Source organism: Aptenodytes forsteri, unplaced genomic scaffold (assembly GCF_000699145.1).
Source record: "Aptenodytes forsteri isolate BGI_AS27 unplaced genomic scaffold, ASM69914v1 Scaffold229, whole genome shotgun sequence".
In the NCBI taxonomy this organism is placed as follows: domain Eukaryota; kingdom Metazoa; phylum Chordata; class Aves; order Sphenisciformes; family Spheniscidae; genus Aptenodytes; species Aptenodytes forsteri.
Window position 1 is genome coordinate 2,906,023 of NW_008795863.1, and position 22,988 is coordinate 2,929,010.

Below are 22,988 nucleotides of genomic sequence, written 5' to 3' on the forward strand. Positions count from 1 at the left end.
GAGAAGAGAAGGCTTCGGGGAGACCTTCTTGCAGCCTCTCAGTACTTAAAGGGGGCTTATAAAAAAGATGGCAGCAAACTTTTTAGGAGGGCCTGTTGCGACAGGACAAGGGGGAATGGCTTTAAACTAAAGGGGGGTAGATTTAGACTAGCTATAGGGAAGAAATTTTTTACACTGAGGGTGGTGAGGCACTGGAACAAGTTGCCCAGAGAGGTGGTGGATGCCCCATCCCTGGAAACATTCCAGGTCAGGTTGGAGGGGGCTCTGAGCAACCTGATCTAGTTGACGATGTCCCTGCCCATGGCAGGGGGGTTGGACTAGATGACCGTTAGAGGTCCCTTCCAACCCAAACTATTCTATGATTCTATGATCTATAGGCCGCGTGGGTTATGAAAGTTCCTTAAAATTGTGCTGGCTGGCATTCAAAATATACATGCATGTTTCATAGCTGGTTTCACCTCAATAATCTTTAGTTGCTCTAGTTATTACTCAACTGCTTTTCTCTATTAAAAAAAGGTTGGAAATGTAGTTCTCATCCCATTCATGTCAATGGCAAAATTCTGCAAATATAATTCTTTCTACTGAGGGAGAAAACAGCGTAAGCTCAGCAGTATTTGTGGTTTATTTCCAGCTCCTACAGCTAAGATAGGCTGGAGCCACAGGCCCCATTCCTTGCCTCAAAGCAAACTCTATTGAGTTACTCAGCTGGTAGCTCTGGCAGTTTCCCAGCCAGGTTGAATTCACACAGTGGAGAAAGGAAGTGTGTGAAGGGGGAATTTACACACAGAGACTTTTGTGTTGCACAGCAAGCTGTCTCAGGCACAGAGGCTGGATCTAGGTGTAGTCTGTATTACTGACCAAAGAAAGTCCTTCCTCTGCCAGCTCCACTTACTAATAGCTTCCTCGCTGCATCTTTCAGAAAACAGGCAACGCAAAGAAGGAGCAAATCCTACTGCTTCTGCTGTCCTCCTGTTAGGGCAGAAAGGGAAAAAAAAGTCTACTCTAATTTCTGTGTTCAGGCCTCTTGATGGATGCAAGTTTTCAAGGCTGTAGAAATGCCTGCTAATAACAAAGAATAGCCTACGGCTATTTGGGAACTACTGTAGAAATCTGGACATAGAAAGTCATCGAATGAGGAATTTTGAAGCAGTTAATTTGAAGAATGCTCACGTTTCAGAAAGCAGGTTTCACATCTCCATCGTGATGTTCACAGTAGAAAATACTTTCCTCGTTCCACATGTTTTCTGTAAAAATCCATACTGCTGTACAGATCTATAGGACAGATATATTAAAAGAGTCCCACATATAAGGCATATATGAATTCTCATATGAACTTTTTGCTCTGGTACAATACCGTATTTCCAGAAGCAGTCAATTTGTATGCTTTAGTGGAATATGTAGAGATAATGTAAATATATTTTTGCATTCAACATGCCCATGAATTGTTTGTTAACTGGAAATAAGCTCTTTTCTTATTCAATTTAACCATTGCTGAATATGGACTTGAGCCCAAGGAAGTCAACAGAAGTCTTTCCATGGAATAAAATAGGCTTTGAATCAGGCCTTGTGTTTTTATAATTAGATTTCTTCATAGAAAGCTCTTTAATTGGTACAGTATGTTCCTTTCATACAACAGGGAAAAGTGAAATTTCTTTTAGTAGCAGATATCCATAGATTAGAAGGATGGAACATTTTCCTTATTTAAATATCACAAGAGATTAGAACTGTAATTGGAAAAGGAAGTGGGCAATACGGTATGACAGACAAGACAAATATAAAAAACAATGAATGATAAAGTAAATAGGTAACTTATTTTCTTTTTGGTGTAAAGAGCAAGAATTTTCCGTCAGTCAGGGATGAGAATTGGTGTAACTATCTTGGTGTTTATACATTTATAGGAGCTAAAGGATAAGACATATGTTTGTGTATTTTTATATGCTTAGACAGGCCAAGGAGGTAAATGATGCAATGAAAGTAATTCTTCCTAGGGTGAAAAAAATTATCATCCACCAAGTAGCACCAATCCAAACATTTGGAAACCGTAGCTGTAGTTAAAAAAACATGCCAGAAAAACACAATCTTACCCTTACCTCATCTAATACATGAGACCATGTTGCAGGCTGTGTGTATTAATGAGATTTTAAGAAATAATTCTCCTTCATTTCTTTAAGAAATCTTCTTATAGATTGAGCCTTTAAGATACACACTTATAAGCCTTTCTCTGTAGACCTGCATGCTAGAGTCTTCTTAAGAAAATAAGTAGGTGAAGATTGATATGCCCACGTAACTATTACCGTAGGAGCTGGGATTAAAAAAAAAAAGACTATTGTGTGACTTGCAATGAAGTCACGTACATGAAAAGAAAATTTTCTAATGTTACCTAAAGATAGCCAAAATCTGGAGTTGTCCTGTATCCTCTGAAAGTTTGTTATATAGCTGGCAGTAAGTCATTTCAGTTCAGAGGCTTCAAATCTTGTTTGCTTTGTTTGGATTTTATGATGTTACAAGGCCATGGTTAAGTAGAGCTGGGTTTGTAGTGGAGATGTGCAAGCTATATTCTAGAAAACGATCTGTGAAATACTTTGGAGAGCAAAGCCTAGAACTTAGGGTGGATTTGGGCAGTGTGTCTGCAGCAGCTAAAAGTTTCTTGCTCTAACTAGGAGCTTAGAACAAATGTTCCAAATGTTCCAATTTATCGGTGGTGACCAGTGTTTCATCTAAACACATGGGAAACAGATATCAGCTCTCATATAACATAAATCAGCTGCTAATTTTGTTGCTGGGTGGGAGAAACCTCCCTGATGGCATGTTATTCCACACTTCTTTACTATTGCACTGTTCTCTGAAGCTTCTAACACAGAAACCCATCCTACTAAAGGGGATGCTGCACTCCATGGACCATTAGACTAATTCAGCATGGCAGTTCCTATGTTTCTCAGGGAAAAGCATGATGTGGGCTGAGAAAAACTAAAAATATCCATACGCTTCTGATGGGAGCAACTCCTTTCGGTTAACTACATGCCCAAGAAATTTCACAAGATAGATTGTGCTACTAACTTCTTTATGAATCTACATGCCATATAAGATATAGTAAGAGTGGGTAAAAAGTAAATTAATCTGAATTTGATAGCACGTAGAGATAGGCTCACCTTTGGTTGCTACAGTTAGGCGATTACCCATCCGTTCACTGATTTAAAGAGGACTGAGGATTTGTTATTCCTTCCTGTAGGAAAGAGAGAACCCAACACCTGGGACTGTCTAGGGCTGTTTGACAAATTGCTAAAATTTGTCCTGTGACTAATTGCTAGAATCTGACCATCCTGCACTAGATTCTAGTCCCAGCCCACTCTGCTGGGAATTCTGGTGTAAAAATACAGCAAGTTCATACAATATGGCTCCTCTTAAAAAGTAGTTCAGAGCACACTGTGTGAACAGTGCTAAATAAGAGCAGCACATGCTGAGTTTCTTTACAAAAGAATCTCACTGGGAAATAGTTTCTGTGAATCTTCTTCCCATGAGCTCTAATGGCTGTGTAAAAGCCCTCTGAACAGGAACACGATGACTATTTTCTGGGCAAAGAGGAGGGGGCAGCAAAGGTGGAGGAGAAAGCCTGATGGTACTTATGGATAAGAGAGTACATGTCTGGAGAAGTAATGGAGAGAAAAGTTGGCAGCAATGTAAAGCCATTTTTTGTTAGATAACAGTGAAGTCACCAACAAATAGTTTCTCGTACGTAAACACTGCAAAGTGGTAGGTTTAAAAGAATAATAATAAATGGTCAGGAATCACATGACACCTTGATGTTGAAGAGTTTCTCAGTTTACCTTCTCTTCATTGTGCTTTAAATTCATGGATAATCTTAATACTTTTCATTTAGTTTAAAATGTAGAACAAATGTGCAATGTTAACCCTCCGCCCCATCCGTCTTAAGTAGAGCCAATGGCAGTCACAGTGGCATAACAACAAGGCCTGGCAAAAGTCCTGGTATTCCTCAGACATTGCTTAGTAGGTGGACTGGCTGGCATCTCTAAACATCTGTAGCCTGTCCAAAGTTGTCTGATGTCAACTCAGGCATGGGCAACACTTTAAAATGAAAAGCAAAAAATTGTCTTTGAAACCCATAAACTAAAAGAAAAAGAAATCACCAGCCAAACTGGCAAAAGAAAAAATAGCATGCACCATATACTCTTGACATTATGAAATAAATTAGAAAGTATGTTATAGTTATTGGCACAGACACTGAGCTCTTCCATCCGCAGTGTGGGAAAAGCTGCTTTAATCCATACAGCTTGAACACTGGTCTCCCACATCCCAGTTGAGTGCTCTGACTGTGGGCCATAAAATTCAGTTACTCTCCCTTGCTGCCTCTACCCGCTCCAAATTAATACCTAAATATATATAAAAACACAGAAAAGGTCCGAGGGGGACCTGAAGGGGAAGGTGCTGAATTCTGGCTGCTGTATTTGTCAGGGAGGTGGGAGACCACTGGTGATATCCACACTCAAACTGGGGCAGAGTAGGCTTGCACGTAAGCAATCAGCATTTGAGTACGTGTGTTGCCAGCTGCTCTGCTGTGGGGCTGGGACTGCTGCTGAAGAAAAAGTTCCTGTGCCTGTGAAACCATTTCAACAGAAGTGTAACTGGAATGGAGCCAACTCTGCAAATCATCTTCTCATTTTATAAAAAGCAAATAAAAAGAGTCTCAGGCGACCCTTGTTGTACAGTACCTAAAAACTTGCTGGAAGGTGCTTGGAAAGTCAAAACTGAAATGCTTACATTAGAGAAACTCAGGAACCAATTATTGACAATGACTCCAGGCAGGAGGATGGGAGATCTGTAACACAAACAGATACAAATTTCTAACATTTCAGTTCACTCAGCAGAGTCCAATAAGGTAAGACTCTTATTAAGCAGAGAAAGCAAATTGTGGGAGTATTGGATATGAGAACTGGCATTGGAAATCAGTAGTGACTCGACTGGCAGCTTTCCAACATTTCCCCACACCCCAGGCAAAGCCTCACAAGTAGTGCAACATCTGAGACTAGAATTTAACTGAAATTAAAAGATGAGTTGCTTGAACTAACTCTGGTCTTGGCACATAATTCAGTTTCTGCAGGTCTAGGAAGATGGGACTTAGATGTACTAACAAACTGAAAAATAACCCCGATGTTTTCTAAGCAAACAAATCTGTGCAAAGAACACGGAATTGCAAAGCACATTAAATTTTTTATTTTACCTTTTTGCTATGTGGTTTTTTGCACATTTGTAGTTCAAATTGAAGCAAAGTCTGTAAGAATCTTGCTTCTTGGACCTGGTACACGGAAAGACATATTCGCATGTAATCAGCTTAGAAATTTTAATGATACTAGAACTGAACTGGAAACCTAATCTGATATGACATCCAAACCCATTTACAGTCACTATTTTTAAAAACAGTCCTTTACGTTAAGTTACAACAGGGGGAATAAATGGGGGAAACAAACATTTTTTGGACTTTACAGGGAGCAATATCTGCTCCCATAGTAATTCACAGTATCATTAATCTTGTCTGTTAAGCTTACAGCTTTCTCACCATTAACATCATCATGAATGCACATATAATTAACGTTGCCAACTTGGATCTAAGACTTTTTTATTAAATACAAACCACTCTGCTGCTATAGCTGATGTAGATGTAGAAATTGGTAGTTACAGGCAGGAAGTTTTCATTAAATCATTCTTAGCTGCAAGCCCCAATACAAAGGAGTTGTAAACCAAGAATTTGATTCTTTGTAAATTTACAAACCCTCACCTTCTGTATTTTTGCTATGTATATATTTGTGTGCCTATTTATAAGTAGTAACAAAACAGCAACAAGAAGAAAAGAGCAGATAAGAAGGCAAAAACAGAGAGAAAAGGCAGAATCTCTCCAACTTGCTCCCCACTCTAGTTTCAAAGTAGAACTGTCCTTACAAAGGTAGGTCTTGTAGAGGATGGATGCAAAAAAAGAATTTGTGATGATATGGAAATAAATAGAAAGTGTGTGCTGGGGTTACAAGAGGATGGTGAAAACCACTTGAGAATTAGTGGAGGAGCAAAAGACAGCATAGGAGGCATAAAAATTGGAAGGCAGTTAAAGAAATATGAGAGACAAAGATAGAAGAGGCACAAGAAGAACAATTGTGAGAAAACCAGATTAGAATGAAGATTATTTAAGTTTTTGTGAGACCATTCTTTTCAAATATTGCTGTTTCTAGCACAGATCTAGCCCTTTGGCTGTGGTTTGCGTTTTGTCTAGAGACTGGGATCGGTATTTTGCTCTGACATTTATTTAAGCTATCGCCAGTGAAGTCTGAGACTGAGTTATATAAGTGTTTGGGGTGAAATTAATTTTTTCTAGCATAGTTTTGCAACTCCATACTTCCCAGATATTTGGAGCATAAGCAGTAAGCTTCCTTGGAAACCACGAACTATTTGTGTCAGAAGTCCCTGTTCTGAAACTGGAATGGCAGTCAGCATGTCTGCTGAAGGACTGGACTTGCACTTACTTGGAAACATAGCCCATCAGTATGATCAAAAATATAAAATACAAAAGAACTATGTCTACCCAGTGCAGAGACACTGAACTAATTGCTAGACACTAATGTTAGATTGTCTGCTGAAGTCCTGGCTTCTGAAACAGTTTGGGATAGAGTCCTGCAAGTTGTTGAAAGCATTGCATGTTTCCGAGTCATCTAAAAGACTTCTTCCTATCAAACAAACCTTCTTATGGAAAAGTCGCAAGAGAGCTCTTGTAACAAAGTTCTACATTCACTTTTTAAGTGAATTTAGTGTTACACTTTCATTTTTCCACTCCGAGTAATGCTGCTCCAGTATAACTGCACTACAGGGCTCACCAATCCCATGAGTGAGAGATTTCTGTGAGCTAGAAACCTGCAAATTTTGAAAATGTCGAGTTGAAATCTCAGCTTTCAAAAAGGACAAATACATTTCTCTTCATTCCCTTCCTGAAAATACAGCACATTTGGTGGATATGAAAGTTAATCACTGTTTTTGTAGATATTAATCTTTCATCTCATAACCTGTAGAATTGTAAATAGTCTTGTGGCTCTTGGCTCCTAGTTCTTACAAAGCAAGCCAGTTCCTACAAACTAAGGCAGTGTCATCTCTGCCTCTTATTCATATCCAAGTGCCTGACTGTAGCCAGAACTACCAAAAAATGAGATATACCATCTGCCCTGGGTAGGTGGAAGGTTTTTGAGCATTTGTAGTGCTACATTATGATTCTGCATCTAAAATGGACTCCCTGCCTGGATACAGACACTTAATCTTCCTGTCGTCACTTGTCTATTAATAAATTTGCCAATGATGCTTCAGGTGATATTCGTACACTGCAATAATTTCATTTGTGAGACCATCCTCCAAAACACCTCAGAGGCAGGATTTAACTGTCAGACAGCTCCTCTTACGGAGGCAATTGTCCCATACAAAACTTATTTACATGTAGTCAATTAGGAATTGAGCTCTCCCCAGGAAACAGCCTCTAGTGGTCACCTAGAAGTTCACTTCCCCTTATTCTACATGTACACAAACTATAACTTTTCTCTGTTTAGACCTGTTTCTGCTTTAACATGTTAAAACAGATGACGTTTGAGGGGACTTCCACAATGGACTGTTACTCAGCCTCCTTAAAACACTTGAACTGCCCATGATTTGGGCAATGTGAAAATGTGAACAGCTCCAGTTAAACTGTATGGCCTTTTCCAGGCAGCTAAAGCACAGACTCACTAGTGTGACCATTCATTATGCAAATAGGACTGTCCTCACCTTAATAAGTGGGTTGAGTTGTGAGAAAGCAGGCGGGCTTTAACGGCTTTTAAATTAGACAGTGTAGAAACCATTAGACATAATTTACCTAGGGGTAATGCCAAATAGTTCACAAGTGAAAGAGTCATATGCACCAAATTCATCCAGGAAGAGGGTTTCTGATACACCACAGAGAAAGTTAAGTTCTATCTTTATTATATACCTGTTAGTTTGGGATGTTCCTGAAATAACAGAAACTGTAATTACTGAGCTTGAATGAACAATTTGTGGTTGTTTGAAAAATCTATAATGTAATCTGTAATCTGCAATATAAGCTTAAAGGCTGCCTCTGAGCTGCATTTTCATGTCGTTTTCCAAATAAGCATTTCTTATTTCACTGACCAACTGGTTTATATTGTAGACTAATGCCCATATTCTACCTTAACGTCATGTGCCAGCTAGAATACAGGTTGCTGTTGTCACCACATGTGATGTTAGATACAGGGTTCATTTATTCACACGGTGCTGTTGGTGTTAGCTTAGTTGTAAATGAGCATTATTAACACATTAAAGGTGATGTATTATATCATATGAAGATGTACCTGTGTAGAGCACTGTGCTACTATACAGAAAACATATGGTGATAAGAGTGGTGCTAGACATTGGATATACTTGAAGGAATATCTCTTGAATGTGTGAATTTTGAACACTACAAAATTCAAAATTTTTTCATGATATAATTAAGAATGTTTAAGGGCTCTGTACTGACTTGACCTGATGTTTTTCCATGGTATATGCTTATGATAAAAAATATTAATAAATCTTATCTCCTGATCTCAATCCACAAATGGTGCAGTCATCCAGTATATAATTTGATATCCTACTTCCCAAAAACGCTTCCATCTTTCACTTGGATTGATTTTAACTGGGTGCTTCTGTAGGACTTCCATCAGCAGCTTATTCCATTAACTTAAATGGGTTTCTCTGAGTTACTGATACGATGATCTCCTCCTTCAGTTTAACCTGCCATGACTTTGAATGACTGAGTAGCCTGTGTATATACTTGCATTCACAGTTCTGTCCTTACATGCTTTTCTTTTTCTAAATGATGCATTCCAGGCCACACTGAGCCAAGCTCCTTACTATTTATATTTTCATTGACCTGAGATCGGCCAGGCTGCCTTCTGATACGTGTTTCTGCATCAAGAGAACATAAGGCCCGCCATACCTAAGCAGACCTACAGCTCTTCTAGCCCAGTGTCCTGCCCTGACATGGGCCACTAGATGAATGTTTAAAGCACAACAAGAATAAAATGACCCTTCCCCTGCTATACCCTCCCAGCTTCTGGCCGTCAGAAGTTTAGGGACTTCCTGAACTGGAGGTTGCATCTAGTGTGTTAATAGTGCCTGATGGACCTACCTGCCATGTATTTATAGTTTTGGCATTTACAGTGTCCTGTGGCAATGGATTCCACAGCATAATTATACATTCTATTGAGAATCACTTCCTTCCATTTTCTTAAAATCTGGCACCCAGTGGTTTCACTGAATGTTCCTTAGTTCTCATCTTATGCAAAATAATCGCCCCCTATTCGCTCCCCTCATGTTGTTTATGAAGTTGCCATTCTTTTTGTTTCAATTACATTGTAAGAACTCTGTGTTTTAAATGTTTTCTCACTATGACTGGGCTTGGTGTCAGAGTTAAGAATATACTTTTCCAGCACAATAGGATACCAACAATTAATTGTTCTAAAATATTTATATTATAATATAAACCCCCCTGTGTTTAATGGGCTGAAACTTCACAGAGCCTATTGGTGTTTTGTTCTCCACAAATGACATGGATCTCCCTATTTAAATAACAGTTACAACTTAGGATGTTTATATATTCTTTGAAAGAGGTCAGTTTTGACCCAAAAAGTGGTTTTATTATCCATGCTTTTCATGGTACATTTCCCTTGTTCATTCTCTCAGGACAGAAGCTATAATACTTCAGCTTCCCTTATGTTCCTATGGATTCACTGGCCCGTATAAAAGAGCATGTAAGACACACATTTTTTGGTAGGTCCAAGCCTTTTAGACATTGCTTTAATATAGCTAGCAAAAAGGTGCTTTACATCAGTTTGGACAAACCTCTGATTTTGGCATATAAATAATTTTATGTTATTTAAAAAATAGATGCAGAAATAGTCTTGGCTAGTAGTCTCCCTTCAGACTTCTCCTTCAAGAAGGAGACTTGTTCTGGCCACAGAAACAGAGAAAAAAGGAGGGAGAATGTGTTATAAAATTTGGACTCTGCTGCTCACAAGGTTTGATGGTGAGTGGCCGGCTCACCTGGAACTGACTGGGATTCAAGTAATGTGTGAGGATGGATTTTATGCAGAATTCCCCTGATTATGGCCAGAACAGAAGTAGGCCAGAGCTGAGTTCAGGTTTCTGGTTTCCATGTCTTCTAAGGGGGCTATCAGGACTCTGCCGCTCAGAGAATTAGAGCAGCAGGGTTCAGAACTTTTCACAGTTGCTTCAAATCTTCCTTCCGTCCATCTGTGCTTTGCTCTTTTTCTTTTTTCCTCTGGTCATCCACCTCCTCTCTATGCTCTACACTCAGCAGTTCAGCAGTGGGACTGGAAATAATTGTCCTGTGTTAGTGACAAAGTAGGTATCTGATATTCACATGACTTGCCCAGCTTCTTTTGATTAAGGTGGGAAGAGTGTTCAGATCTCCTGATTCCTAATCCATTGATTAACAAACTAGTTTCTGTTTCATGAAGAGGCCATGACCACCATTTCATGCTCTGAAATTCACAACTGCTCTCCCCAAATCCTTGTCTTTTCAGAGCTCAATAGCTGTCCCTTTTTCCTAACAACCTTTACTTTACCATGATCTGATAAGCTACCTTAGATTGATGTTACTGCTTCTACATTATTTCTTTAGTTATAACTTCCATACCTATTACTAAGACTGGCATGCTTTTGCTCCTCTTTGGTGGTTGCACATATTGAATTACAAAGCTATCACTACCAGATACAAATGCATACCATCAGCTTTATTTCCTTTGTCTACTACAATATAATCTATGTACAGCTAAGTGAAGCTTCCATTTATCACCGCTTTGGCCTCTGCACAATTTTCTCATTTTAACCATGCTGTTATTCATTCTGATCGGCTGGCCAAAGACCCACTTTACCAATTGAATCTCCTCAAAAGCTTTAGCAATAATCTAGTGAGTTCACACAGGTACTGTTTTTCTCATATGCTTCTCATACCCTTTAGTAAATGGAAGCACAATTAGAGTGTTTGTTTTTATTTTTTTCTAGGAAATCAACTTTTATTGTTGTTGTAAAAGATTTGTCCCCTTGCTTAAATCAAAAACTTGCAAAAGTAAAATAATATTAAAGGTGCAGGTGTCATTTGGTGATTGTCTTTTTTTAATAGTTTGGTAAAGAAATTTTAGCTGATCGCATACTACACTGAATTTCTGTCACCTGAAGTTTTTACTGTCAAAAGTGCAGAGGGCAGCGGTTTTGGTAGCACTGGTTCAGCTTAGTTGATAATGCAGTTCTTGATGACTTTGAGACACAAGTTTCAAAAGTAAATAATATTTGAGAAAGTCATGATCTGTAGGGAAGAAACAGCAGGAATAATACCAAACCCAGCATCACCACATAATTTTAAACTACCTAAAAACCCCTGAGGATTTTATTTCCAAGTTTATTTGCTTTTTCATTCCCTCATATTGCTCTGGCACTCTAAAACACTAAAAAATTATGACAATACTATTCTAGACAACAAATAAAAAATGCCTTTTTATTATTAAAGATATATATCTAGAGATTCAGAACATCGATACCCCTTTATAAGGAATTTTAATATTTTTGTCAACTTGGTCTTTGAATAGTGTTAGAAAATCTTGAGAATGATGGAGCATAACATCCACTAAGACCAATACCTTCCTCAAAACTTCTTGAATTTGAGAGCAATAGCGGTTGGATTCATATATGGTGTCTGGAATACTTTGGATTTTTTCTGTAAAACTGAATACTTCTTACATTCAGGGACTGTGGGAGGACAGCATTATTAATATTCCTATTTCCATATTTATTCTTTCTTTTTAACTGACTGCAATGACTTGCTAATATTTCTTGTGAAAGTAATAATTTACACATATTGGCTGAAAGTTGCCAACCGTGTGAAAGATAAGAAGCTGACACAAGGCATAGAGAAAATGTGGACAAAATTCCAGGTTTCATGCTGTGGGATTGTGAAATGCCTATTTCTTGATCAAACAAAAGATTTTTAAAATATGTGTGGGCAGTAGCTTTAAATTCTGTAGATAAGCAGAAATACAAAAGATTTGATAAACACATGATTTAAAGAAGTATACAAAACAGAGTATGGCTCATGAAATGTCTTTTTCCTCCTTTTTCTGTCATGTATGTGTTTAAGATGTAGTTAAGGTCTATTTGGCAAATCTTTAAACAGACTCCCATACATAGTTTGTTTTCCCCCTTTCTCCACTGCTTTTCTTTTCTTTTGTTATCTGATTTCTTTAAATGATATCTGACAGCTAACACAACCTCATTTTGGCTAAAGTGTGGGGTTTTGTTTCATTTATCAGACGCTTTGCTCATGCTCTGAATGTATATTCTATGGTACTAGAGGAAATCTCCCGTATACATACCTGTTTACTTGGCAGAAAAATAAAAAAACCCACTGTTGACGATGGCAGCTTTGAACTTTCCTTTCAGGAATTCAAACAACAGCTAATTGCTTGATCACCTGAAATAAACTCATGCATACCCATGTCCTGTATATCATTTATTCACTGTGGAAATATTTTCTCTACTGTCTAGCCATGCACTGGCTGTGCAGCACAATCATTTTCCTGTTATGGCAATTAATATTCAAGACAAATATAAAGAATTCATAGATCACAGGGTATTAAATCTTTACTCTTACAGTAAGCAAAGACATGAAAAAATCATTGCCCTTCAGTAGGTGAATTGGTGGTTTCAGGCCAGTTGGAGATGCCAGCAGCTCTAAAGCACTAATTGATGTTTTCTGGTAGTTTTAACAGAAAGGTAAAAAATTCTGTGTGAAGAGAGCTTAAACTAACTTCCAAGCTTTATAGATGGTCCCTTCATAGTTGTTTTGAGTCATGTTGGCAAGGTGGTTTCAGAAAGCTTTTGCTCCCTTTCTCACTCAATAGCTATTTCATCCTGTGGCATGAGCCCAGACTTTGAAGTGCTAGCAGCTAGTCAAAGAGTAGATTTTGTGCTTACAGGAACAATTTCCAGAGAGACTTGAATAAAAATACTCTGCCTCTAAGCAACTCTGAACACAGGCAGTGTTCTGGTCCAAATCTGCGCTTTCTGGTTTTGCCTAGAGCCCTCTGAAGGTATTACCTTAACTATGCCCCTTATCCCAACAGTGCGTGTTCCATAATATTGTTTGTAAAAAAAGTAATTTCTTTTTATTAACTGAATTTAAATCATGGCAATATACATACTTTTGTCTGTAAAAAAAGTAATTTCTTTTTACTAACTGAATTTAAATCATGGCAATATACATGTGAGTTAGCCTGCTACAGTGGGAAGATATGATGAAAATATCAAAATACTCATAGATTAAATTCCTAAATTTCAAAAAACAGGATTTTTTGATATTTGAATATGTATTTGGTTTTATAACATTGTTTCAGTTTACTGGCTTGTTTTGCTGACATAGATTATTTGGTACAGTTAGTTATCAGATAGAGTTGTATTTACTGAATCCAATTAAAAAAGAGAAAATCTCAGTCACAGAACAAGAGTTAGGCCTTTCAGCGTACAGTTCCTGCTCAGTTCCAAGCGGATGAAGATGAACTTCTGAAATGCCTATAAATCCAGGACTCTGCATATGCCATATGTGATTCATCTTCCATTTCAAAACTCTAAGGTCTGTACCTCAGAAAAAAGTTTGTAACTAAAAGTCCAGAGAGTAAAAGAGAAAAACTCTGGAGCAAAAATGATTACTTTATGTTGATACATAAAGGAGGTTGGAAAAGAAAAAAAATACCTTTATTAAGCTGTGTACACTCAATTTGGGTCTGAGGGAGCTCACTCCAGTTACTGGAGCTTTAGGGGAGGTGAAGCACCAGCTGGCTAAGCACAGGTGCCATGTCAGCCCCACTCCACAGAAAAAGAATGCTCTCGACTGTACCCTCTCCCTCCGGTGTCTTAACTTTTGTGGGACTAAAGACCCATGAAGCCTCCTGTCAAATCCCTGATTTGGATGCCTGTGGACCGTGTCACATGCTGTGGGGACATTTCTGCCTGGTGCTTATGCATGGTCTGTGTCATCTGCCGAGGAAGGGGTATAAATGGCAACCGGTAAAACCAAGAACACATCACGTGCTGTCATGCTCAAGATTTGACAAAGAAAATCGTAACTCCTGGTACATAATATGTCCCAGTGCCTATAGGTGGTTCTGCAACAGTGAAACTCCATTGCTGAGACCCACGACTAGAGAATTTTTTTTTGTCATGGCTGGATATTAAAATCACTTTGTGGGGTTTTTTTTAGCTTTGCAGAGATAACCAGGAATCACCCTGGTTGGAATCTCTTCGCCATATAACATGGATATGAACAAATTTTCTTTCATGAACAAATGGAAGAGGATTTTGTTTGGTTTGGAACCTGAACAGACAGAGGGGTGATGAGCAAGCCATATGTAGATGTAATGTGAGATGTCTGGGGCATGACTTTGCACTGCTCCGTGTATTAAAAAGATCTTAGAAACTGGAAAAAGAAAAAAAAAAAAAATTACTATTGCTGATTGATTTTTCTCACTATTTTCATGATGCTAGTGTGTGGGATATAAATACTCCTGCTGAGGATCTCCTTTGCTTCTGCTTTCAGTGAGCCTTAATAAGCCAAAGAGCTGCCTATAGAAGAGGTGGGTGCACCCATGCCCACTGCTCTTGGGTTTCTTCTCTTGCTAATTGTACACTGTGATTTTCTTTCTGCCTTTGAGTGGCAGGCTAATGAAGTTGTTTCACAGCAGAATTACCACAAAGGCATGAAGCAGGAATTAAAAGCTAGTGAGCTAGAAATGTCAGCTTTTGGTGCAGAGCACCACTACTAACTGTTGCAATGATCAACAGCGCTAAGCTGCCAAGTGCTTGCCATCACACATGAGGAATTCACTGAATTTGGCACATGGTTCAATGAGCCACCTATACCTTTGTGCAATGCGGAAATCGTATGTAATTTCCAATGTCATTTGGTTGGCATTAGACACACACACACACACATACACATAAATTAGTGCTGTTTAGAAATTAGATGGGTAGGCTTTGAACTGTTGGGGTGGGGGGTATTTCGACCATTTTCTGGTTTAGTTTCTTCAGGATATGGGCCCTGTTACTGCCTTTGCTTTCTGCCTTCTTCCCCTTTCCAAGGTCACAGCTTTAAAGGGACACGATGGATACTTAAAACCGGAGGGGCAGAAGCAGGACAGTTTTATTAATATTCTAAAAATACAGAGTTTTATTTATGAAGTGTGCAAAGTATTTTAAAAGACAGTCTCAACACTTTAATTTTTATTGCCACTTGTCTCCAGTCTCTGCCAAAAAATTTCAACACTATACAAAGGTGCCTTTGTGGCCTAATGCTGTCCATACCTAAACTTCAGATTCTAGCTGTTAAATCCAGTTATACAAGACCTGTGTAAATTTTCATTATATCCATTATAACTGATTTCACACAAATGAGCACATTCTCCATCTTTCAGATGAAGCAAAAAAGGAAGGTCCAGAGCAAGTCTAACTATTAAAAGAAAATCCTACGGCACATTTCACAAGAGTAAGCATGTTATTTGGTGTCACTGGCTGTATTCCATCTCGTGTAATTAGATTTTGCCTACCTGAAATTCCCCCAGTAGTTCTAACAGGATATGTTTATTTTTTACTTCCTGCATGAAAGCATGCACTAATTTAGATTAGCTGAGTTCTACTCTAGAAGTGGCAAAATTTCATGTTAGATGACACTGTTCTATCCATAAAAAACATCTGAGCACGTAAAATGTTTCTCGCAGGCTTTTGGGGTTCCCTAAATGAAGGAAATTCCATCTGCCCTGCTTTAAATTCCTAGCCATGACACTATCGCCATCAGCATTGAGGTTTGGACTCTGTCTGAGTGCTGTGTGAAATGTCAAAAATTCAAAAGCTATCTCACCCTAACTAATTCCTCTGAATTCAATGTAATGGTGTAATAGGGGCATTTGTCTCCCCGGATCAGAATAGCAGCCCATTTCGTCTGGTGTGCTATTGCTTCCAGTAGCTCGAGTGCTGCAGATACCTGCAGTACTTGCTTGTAGGGAAAGTTTTTTCCTAAGCTCATCAGCTAGTAGTTGATGATGCCCTGAAGCCTTGAGGGTTTGTATCACTAATTGATTTTTCTTTTTCTTCTAACTATGGTGGTTTTGTGGCTGTTTTAAGTATGTATCAGCTCCGTGGTGTTCATCTCTAATTCACTTTGAATTAATTGAGGTCAACATTAAATACTTCTGTTAGACAAAAGAGATTTTGCATGGTGCTTGACACTGCCACACTGGTAAAATCTTTAGACGCACAGGCAAAGGCAGTAGTATGGGCTTTTCAAAATCATTTTAAGCAGTAAAGAATTTGGATTGTGTCTATCTTTCATGGCTCAGTCACTTGTAATCGCATACCTCCCTGATGGCAGGCTCTGTTCTCATCTTCTGGTCTCATGTAAGGGCAGTGGCCTAGTAGCTTTTAGCTTTGATTTTGTTTATTTTTAAAATATATTATGGACATATATCACCCTTTTTTATTCTGGAGCCAGGTAAGTTATATTCTTTAGGATTATGTGAAGTACAGTGCACAGAGGCACGTCTTGCCACAGCAGCTGCAGACATTTTATTCCCTGCTGCTGTCTTTCAATGTGGTTTCCTCATCAGTCCAAACTAAGAGCATGTGGTACTGCACTGAGCAAATCCATGAAGAAATTTCACCCGATACCTATTGCAAAAAAACCCCACCAATGAAAAACCCCAACATCCGTCCCTCCTGCCCCATCTTTCAAAGTAAAACTTTCCAAAGAATGATTACACTGTCCTCAGCATCTTGCGTTTTGTCCTAATAAACTTATTTCTTTATTTTAAAAGTGTTTGTTTTGGAGTTAGAGCTCTCTCTGCAGAGCTCTGTTGTACTTTTGTCCTGTGCTTTGTGCTTTGCTCAGGGCACCCTGAGCACTTTATCTGCATAGTGTTCTGCCTCACAGCCGGTTGAAATCAGAAGGAGTGCTAGCTTCGGTAATGAATAAGTGGGAATTTATTCAGAGCTGAACGTGAATAAAGGATGCATCCATATCTCTAACAAATAAAGGGTGTATTTAGTCAAAAGAAGAGCTGTGTCTAAGGAATATGTATCTTCCACAATCAGCCCACATATTTTTAGAAAAAATATTGATGAGGGCTATGCGTCATCACTTCCATTGTGATAAATAGTGGTGAGAGAAAGGTAAGATATAGGCGTGGAACTTGGGAGAACCGATTATTTCTTTAGGTATTTTCAAATGCATTAACAAAGTATATGAATTTCCACACAGATACTAACAAAACTTATTCATAACTTCTATCTTTCATCCACCTGGTTTTGGTCAACTACTTGCTAGATATGCACCACCTTTATCCATTCTTGAATAATAGTAATCCTACATTTTAAAATCTGCTTGAGCCCAGCGTAAGGCTGTTTGTTTTCTTCCACTTAAGGTTCTCTTAGATATCTTTTTCTTCCAGGATGCTAATAATGAGGAATTCTGTCTTTTACTGAGGTTTTAATATCAGGATGCTTGTACTACTAGAAATTCTGTCAGTGGGATCTCTTACTCAGTGGCATCCCCCATGATTTGGCTTAATAGAACCACCATAGACTCAACAGGAATGTGATTTATTTTGAGTCTTTCTCCAGAATACAGTTATTTTTGTATGGTTCCCCCTCCTCACATAGGAAAAGTTCCTGCTTTTATAAAGGGGGAAAAGCTAAATGGCAACTTGGACTACTACAATTTATGTTATTAATGAGCACAGCATAATTCACCCCTGAAAATGAAATTCTGCCACAGATTTCCATGGGACCCTGAACAATTTATTTAACTTTTATTTGCCTCAGTTTCTAAATTTCAAAGGTAGACATCTACAAACAATGTATTACTTATTTAAAACATGTTTTAAAAAATGGACTGGGGAAAATTTCAGGAAACAAAATTATTGTAATGTCTCTCCAAGCAGTCATTACTTGTACGAAGCAAGCACTGTAATACTAGACATTTCATGCCTGAATTCTAAAGAGATTTAACCAGTCCCAGGTTTTAGCTTTCAGTGCGACTTGCATAGAGACTAGCTTTTAAAGTCCCTTGGTTTCAGTACCTTTCAAGAATTTCCTACAAGTAGCTCTTGCCATGTTTTTGTGCAGAGTTTTTTCATTTCCATTTGGTATGTAGGGATGGAGGAACATGTTCATTTTTAAAAATACTAAATCACAAACTGCCACCTCTGCTGGCAACGGGAAAGTGTGAGGTTGTTCATTTTGCATCCTGTGCACAAAGATTAGAAATAATCAAACAAATTTGGACCCAAAGATAAGTAGGGCAGAGAGTATTGGGTACATCTTTGTTAGTATTTGAGTCCGCCATCAGGGGTGTGCTTCTGAAGCAAAATTTCCTGATTTTCCCTGCTTAGGTTGCAAAACAGTCCCGGAGTGCTTGGACCAGACTCTGTTTAGATGAAAGCAAATCAGAAAATGTATTCCGGGAGCACAAATCGTGTGCTCCACCTGCTCATAAGGGCTCAGTCCACGGGATTGGGTTGACCTAGTCTGCAGTAAAACTGCCAAAGTGAGTGGAGGATCAAAATTGTGTCCTCAGCACCAACTGTTTGACTCCACTGACCTGTTGCCATTGGGCCTCACTGGTTGTCCCCCGGGGCTTCCCCACCCTGTCCACGGCCCAGGACCCCATTTCAGCTCCCCTGGGCCACCAGCCCCTGCCCCAGCAACACCACAGCAGGGTCTGTCTCCAGCTCCCCACAGCCCTGCCCTGCCTGGCCATGGGCGCCGCAAAGCCAGACCCACCCGCAGGCCCACGGCCCAGCCCGTCCCCAGGGAGGTGCCCGATGCCCGGGGCTGGGGCTGCCCTTGTGCCCCTGGTTGCCCTGCTCCTGGCTGGGGTGTTGGGATGGGCCCCGGCTGCCAGGCCTTGCCGCCCCTTGGGGTCCCATGAGGTGCCTTCAGGTCCCTAGGATGAGTGTCTGGTGTGCAATCCTGCCAGCTAGTATCTTTGCTCTTGGGATTTCTTTTGTTTGTCTATGGTCACAATTTAAAGCTCCCACGTTTCAACCAGTCTGTGTGGGGGCCTGTGTCATGAGTGCACACTTTGTTAGATGAGTAATACGCATCCTGCAGGAGCTTGCACACAGGTCCAGCCGTCTCCAACTTGTGTTCAAAATATCCAGTGTATCCTTGTCACGATTGCTGTTTGCTGTTTATTTAGTGTCTAAGACAGAGGCCCGTAGATCAAAATCAAGAATGTCACGTATCAGCATTTCCAAAGGAAAGAGATGTACCATGGGTGTGATTAGATATATGCTAACGTAGACATGCATGGCAGGATCATACAAGATTGCATTAATATCGTGTTTTAAATTCATTAAGGACACCTTCCCTCAGTTGTTGCTGCTATGCTCTTTTAGCTCAATTTCATGAGCTAAAGTACCGTGAGGCTCGTATGTGCCAAAAGCAGGTCAGATTAATCTATTCCCTAAAATTTGCTGCCTGTGTTGTACAAGTGGAAGCCACGATAACCATTATCGAGTATGTGAAGTCTGCATCTGAAGTTCAGGATGGGGCTAATGGCCAAGTCCTACCTGACAAGTCGGTGGAGGAAAAGCTTTACTGTACGGATGTAGTGCATTGATTTATAGGGTGAAAGCAAAATGGGGTCACACAGGAACTAACCACATGCAGATGTGGCCACATTCGTTTTGTCATGTAGTTGTTTTTGTAAGAGGTCTGCACTGACCTTAATGACCCCTGCTTGTGTAGTGCTGGTTATGTATGCTACTAGGTACCCTTTAGAAATCATTAGTTGATTATTATTAAATACCGGAGCTGCTGCGACCCAGCTGGGCAGCCTGCCCTGCTGGCACAGGCATGTCATTACATGAAGAGGGCATGAAATGTCTGTAGGAGCAACATACTCAGGAATGAGCACCTGAAACTTCTGTCCTTTGGGTCTTTCCTTGCAGTTTTGCTTTCCATACATAGAAAATGAGAGAGTTGAGAAACTGTCAGGGCAAGATATTCTGCTCTGCATTCCTCTGAAGCGGAAAGCATGAACTCACCAGAGCTCAGCACTGGCAGTGGCTTCTGGAGCTGTTACTGCCCCAGATTTTGGGACAGGCAGGATGGAGGGAAATGGGAGGAGTGAGACAGGGTGAGGGCAGTGCAGCGCTCCTGTAGCTGTGCTGCCATTTCCCATGTTTGATGTATCCTCCTCAGAGACACACAAACCCTTCTCTGTCTCTAGATGAGCTCAGACTGCTCCTAACGCCTACTAAAATAAAATGAATTAAAAATTACTAATTGTAGAGATGGGTTTGGAAACTGGCATCTGATGACATATTCCTCTCCATATATGAGTGCTACTTTTTAACTGGCTTCCTCCCCAGTTCTCTGTTTGTTGTCACAGCAAGGTGTGAATATTTTGGAGCAGTGACATAGATTGCTTTCTACACATTATGAATGATTGTTTGTATATAAAATAATATGGTATTGAAGACGAGGTATAAGAAATGGATTGTAAGAGGTAGATTAGAACAGAAAAGTTGTTGTAGGGTGGTTGCACACACTGTGGTGTCCTTGAACCTGCATCATGATACAAGAAGGCTCAGTGTGTGACTGCCTGACTGGATCACAGAGCGAAGGGAAAACCCACGTTTAACCTCTGTGTTCAGAGGCATGTTGTTCTTCTTTAAATGTTGAATACTTTTCCCCTTTGTTGCTTCCCTGAAATGATTTATTTTTAACCTTTCTGAATTATGGATACTTTTTGTAGGCCTCTAAATTCAAATCTAAAAAAGCATTTTTTCTACAATCTTAGACTGTAAATACATGCAGAGTATTTATTTACACATTTTGCTTGAAATGGATTAATTTGATATAATACCTTGCCCAATCTACTGCGCTGTCACAATCATCCTGGGTTTGCAGTTAGGAGCAGGCAGAATATTTCTTAAGGATCCTGACTACATTAAGAGAAAAGCAAACTTTGGTGCCTCAGGGGTTTGCCTGGTGTTGAGTATGTATGAAATAGAATAAAGACCCTTCTTTAAAGTTTGATTTCTTTTCCAAAAAAGACTTGAATTGTATGCCTTGTGACTACAACCACTGCTTGATTCCTTCTTAAGATTCTAGATATGCTTGATTTTTTATTTCACCCTTTAATCTGAATTTCTGACAAGAGCTGGAGCACCCTGAAATTATGATGATTCACCTTAACAAGGAAAATGGATCTTCTGATTATTGTTCTAGTTGACAATGCCTTTTCTAGCAATTTGTCCTCTAATCCTTCATAAAGTTGTTTCAGCTGATGTATTTACAGTTTATTTGAAATAATTGTCATATTTTTCAAGTATACTATTTATACTCGTCTCCAAGATATTTCAGGAAAAAAGAGGTGATACAGAGTGTGAGTTTGAACTGTCAGGTTTAGATGTGAAATTTCACAAAAATGAAAATTGTCAAGTAAAACATGTCGTGCCTCCCTAGGCAGGATTCAGCCAGCGTGTGCATCCTTCCACAGTTGACAACTCAGATCAGGATTGCCCCAATGGCCTGCACAGCAAGAAGGAAGATCACCTGAAAGGCTGCCTTTTTTCATCTCATGTGCAGACAGCTCTCTCTACTATGTCCAACTTTAAAAAACCCTACTCTGTTAAAAAAAACCCCACAATAGTCAGTGAAATATTTATGAGCAAAAGTATAAAAGGGGACGATCATGGAGCACTAGGTATATACAGACATGTGAAAAAGAAAGAAGCAGTAGTTAGTGCTAAGCTTGCTTACTGTTGTGTGTCTGGTTTCCTGCAGCAGTTCAACCTCTCCACTCTAGCATTTCAGCTGGAAGGCTGCTCTGAGAAAAGCCCTGTAATAAAGCCAACATTAAAGAGTGTGGTGCTGTACTACACCTCTCCAGCAAAACGTGTCAGTGTCTCTTCAAAGTTATGACTTGGGAACTGTGCAGAGCACTTCCACGTGCAGCAACGGATGAAGCAATTGAATGATTTTAGCTCCTTGCTCTCAGCTGCTATCATCTGTCGTGTTTGAATTCTTGTGGATTTAGTCCTTTGGAGCAGCTTTGGCTAATAAGCTTTGGCAGCAATATAAAAAGACTGGTGCACATCTGGCTATCTTTCATGTTGTTTGTACTATACACTCAAAAAGTCAGCACTATATCAACCTACATATACAGGAACAAATATTTACTTTTGTCCAAGAGAAGTACTTATTTCTTTTGGTCTATAATATAAGGACATATTCTGCCTATTTCTAAATTATCTTCAGAAATAACATTTAATCTTTGAGTCACAGCAAGACAATGTCAGACATCAGGCATGACATCAGAGCTCTTGTGCCTGATAGTGCCAGGATAGTGCCTTCAATGCAAAATTGGTGACCTGAAAGGTAACAGGACAGTGGTGCTGGGGGAATACTTGAAAGTCCAGAATAAATGCAATTCCTGACAGCAAGCACCAGATGACAGTGAGAACCAGTACTCTTCGCTGGATGAAAAACTGGCTGGATGGCGAGGCCCAAAGAGTTGCGGTGAATGGAGTTCCAGTCACAAGTGATGTTCCCCAGGGCTCAGTATTGGGGCTAGTTCTGTTTAATACCATTATCAATGATCTGGACGAGGGGATCGAGTGCACCTTCAGTAAATTTGCAGACGACACCAAGTTGGGGGGGAGTGTTGATCTGCTCGAGGGTAGGAAGGCTCTACAGAGGGATCTGGATAGGCTGGATTGATGGGCCGAGGCCAACTGTATGAGGTTCAACAAGACCAAATGTCTGGTCCTGCACTTCGGCCACAACAACCCCATGCAGCGCTACAGGCTTGGGGAAGAGTGGCTGGAAAGCTGCCC